The following is a 4233-nucleotide window of genomic DNA, read 5'->3' on the forward strand; positions in this document are numbered from 1 at the left end:
TTCCAAGCTATCTTCTTATTCAGGGTTCATTCTCTTGTTTTGCTAGAAATCTTGGTTGCCTCTTTGTCAGTCAAGATTGGGCTCTGGACATGTTGTAAATAATCTTTGTTCTTTCTTCTCACATGATTAATAATTTGGTTTCTATAAATTCTAGATTTGAAATCACTTCCTTTCTAATGTTGAAGGTGTTCTTCCTTCATATTCTAGCAAGCCATGCTACTTTTGAGAAATTGCATGTCATTCTGATTCCCATTCCTTTGTTATCTCTCTGGAAACTTTTAGAAGTTTATCACTGGCTTTCTAAAATTTCAGAATAAATATATTTGGCATTTTTTGTTCCTTCATTTTTCTACATAGTGATGGAATCTTTCTTTCTCTTATCCTTGCCTTCTTGGCTCTGTTTTCTATTTTCCATCCCTTCCCTTTTCCTTTCTTTCCTTCCCTTTTCATCTCTTCCTTTCCCTTTTGCATCCTTCCCTCTCTTCTCCTTCCTCCCATCTACTCCCTTATCTTTTGCTCTTCTTTCCCTACTCACTTTCCTGCCTTCCTCCCTCTAGCTCTCTCTTTTTCTTTTGCTCTAGAGAATCAAAGCTTTATTTTTTTCAATCAAGACAAACCCGAGTACAAAATAGATACAATTCCCATAGGAAAAGCAGAATTAACAAACCTAATTAGCAGTATTCAGACTAAGTTGTTTTTCTGTTATCCTATGAAGATCATTAACATTTTCAATATTATCATTATGAACCCATAGATTTTAATATAATTATCAGCCTAAATTCATTATAACTATTATTCCTCTGATGCCAAAATTATCTCAAATTTGGCATATTGGAACTTAACTCAAAAACTTCAATATGATTTCTGAGTCCTTCTGATATGACTGCAGTGGTTTCTGACATTTCTTGTTCTCTGGCACAACATATGTAAGTTAAACTTGTGCATTTTCTGCCTCAGAAAGGGAATTAGATATTTTCTGAATAGGCACTATAAGCAATAATATTCATGATTCTGGTCTATATTTCTTCTGTTTCTTTTTTAAATAAAAAACACAAACATGCATGCATATCTACACGATCTTTTTTTTTTCAATCATACTACCAGGTAAATTAACCTTCAAGCTAATAAAAATGTTTCTAATGGTCTTAGCATAAAATTCGCTCATTCAACAAACATTTAGTTATTCCAAACACATGTTCTGGAATCACATTAAGTTCAAATCCTGATTCTGCCACTCAACACAATCTTATTTCCTCTTCTTTCTTATTCAGATGGTACAACACACACACACACACACACACACACACACACACACACACACACACACACAGTGGCTTTTATTTTTTTTTAATTTTACTTTACAACATGATGTGGAAATTATTCCACATCGATATGTACTGATATTTCTCTTTTTTTTTTATTATCATGGAGTACTCCACTGAGTATTTAGTCAAATGGTATCTTATGAATGTCTTTTAGATTGTTTCCCATACTTTATTTGATACATCTCTAGTCATACCCTTACTTGGAGCCTTTTTAAATCACTTTGTTTCAGTTGTATCTCTTGTACAAAGTATAGAGCTGTTTCCTTTTTGAGTAACACTGAAAATATTTTTATTGCAATAAGTGAAATAATTCCACTTACATTAATTTCTATGACTGATATGCTTGTTCTAAACTCTCTCATATTAATATTTACCAACTGCATTATGTTATCTTTACTGTTTATTTATAAGGTTTATTTTACTTTTTATATTTCTTTTTTTGTATTTTAGATGATTTGAATCATTTAGTTATTATCTTTATGTTAATTACTTATCCAATTCCTCCCTTCTGTTTATGATGTCACATTTTATTTGTCACCTTTAATGATATTTTTATTATGACTAGTATTTATGTGGCAGTTAATGAACTCATTCTACATTAGCTCTTCTCTTCTGCTTATTTTTAAATTTTTTATTTTTATTTTGAAATGATTTTAGATTTTCAGAGAGTTCTCATGTACATTCTACCCAAGTTCCCCTAATGTTAACATTTTAAAAATTCTTTAAAAAATTTTTTTTATTAAGTTTATTGGGGTAACATTGGTTAATACAACTATATACTCTAATGTTAACATTTTAAATAATCATGGTATGACTATCAAAACTAAGATGTTAACTACAGGCTTTATTTTGGATTTTATACTATATCCATTGATGTCATTTTCCTGTTTCAGGATCCAATCCAGAATACTAGTTTAGTCAGTTTAGTTTCATGTTTCCTTACTTCCCACCAATCTGTGACAATTTATCAGTGTTTCCTTGTCTTTTATGATCTTGACAATATTGAAGAGTACTGATCAAATATTTTGTAGAAACCCTAAATTTCTGTTTGTCTGATATTTGCTCATGACTAGATTTGTATTATGAATTTGGAGAAAGAATATCACAGAAGAATCCTTCTCATTGTATTATATTGGGGGTACATGGTGTCAGCATGACTTACCACAATACTCATATTGCTAACCTTCATCACTTGATTAAGGTGGGGTCTGCTAGGTTTCTCCCCTGTAAAGTTAATTATTTTTCTTTTTTTATACTGTTTATTAGAAACAAATCACTAGTCCAGACTGTACTGAAGGGGAGCAGGATTATGCATATCTCCTGGAGGGAGAAGTGTCAAAGAATCTGTTGAAATATGTGAACACCACCCCAATAACTAACAAATACTTTAGGAAGATAGTTTTAGGCTATAAAAATATTTCTTGCTCACTAGTTGGTCTTGCTCACAGCAATTATTATTGCAATATTCTAAGAGCGATTTCTATTTCTTTGATTCTTTTTACATGTATTAATTGGAATGTAAAGTTTACCTAGATATAAAATTCTTGGCTCACAATTTTTTTCCTTATATTTATTGAAAATATTGATCCAGTTATCTTGCTTTGTATGTTGCTGTTGAGATGCCAATCTGACTTCCTTTCTTTGGGAATAAGATTGTCTTTCTATGTGAAGGTGCAGATAATTTTTTTTTAAACTTGAAGTCTAATACTTTTACTAGGATATATCTTAGATTTCCCTTTTCTGCATTAATTATTATAAGCATTATTAAAGTCTTCTGTTATTTCTTAAATTGTTCTTAGATTATAACTTTAAATATTATTTTTATTTCATTATTTCTTTTCTTTTTCAGGGACTCCAGTTTAATGTGTGGTATATCACCCTTGCTAATTTTCCATACAATCACAATCTAATTCTTTTTACCTCTTCTTTTGTTTCACTTTCATTCCCGTAATCATTTCTTCTCCTCAATGATCCTAATATAGATAAAGGAATCTCCCACCCCTTGAGAATCTTGTAATTTAATCTTAATTACTAAAATGATTGTCTTTTTCTCCAATTTATTCTACTTTTAGTCAGTTTTCATCTTATATATTTCTTTTTGTCCATCTCTGTTTTCATTATTGATAAAGGTTTCTTTCATAGCTACAAATAACTGTTTAAGGAAAATAAGTTTAGTTGAGGTGTTCTATTGGAATTATTCTCTTTTTACGGTTGTTTGTCTTGAAAGAATTTTCATCAAATAAAATATTTCTATTCATATTTTTAGTTTTCTTCTCTCTTTTTTTTGGTTTTGTGTGGAGGTCTATCATTTTTCTATTTTGGGGGGAAACACCTATTTTTTTTTCTGGATCAGCAACAGTAGATGATTCTATTTAAGCAGGATCAAGGGGATACTATAGTTTACTAAGTTATTAGTGAGAGCAAGGATGCTTCTCTCACCAATAACTCACCTATTCTGCTGGTGCAGTGTTTTGCTACTTACCTCTGAGGGGTATAGTTATGTGTGTCTTCTGACCTTGTGATTTTCTTTTGTTTCTGTAGCAATTTGTTCAAATTGAGGCCCCAAGAAACAGACCCTGAAATGGAGATGTGCATGTAAGAAGTTTGTTTTAGAAATGCCCTCAGACTCAATACTTATTGAAGGAGTTAAGGAAGTAAGATTGGGTAGAGGGATACACTGAATGTAGACACAACAAAGACCTTGGCCAATCCCACAAAGAAGTGAGGGTTTGGGATTTCCCTTCAGAATTCCCATGCTTTAAGGCAGGGGCCTGGAATTTATACCTTCCATGGAACTGTCATTGGATGGAGGCTGCCCTCAAGGACGGATGTGACCTTGAAAAGAAAATTCTCTTCAGCTAAGGATATTTCATAGAAATGGAATCAGTTGAAAGCTAGCAGCTATTAA

The sequence above is a fragment of the Pteropus alecto genome, unplaced genomic scaffold (genome assembly GCF_000325575.1).
Source record: "Pteropus alecto unplaced genomic scaffold, ASM32557v1 scaffold1229, whole genome shotgun sequence".
Classification (NCBI taxonomy): Eukaryota; Metazoa; Chordata; class Mammalia; order Chiroptera; family Pteropodidae; genus Pteropus; species Pteropus alecto.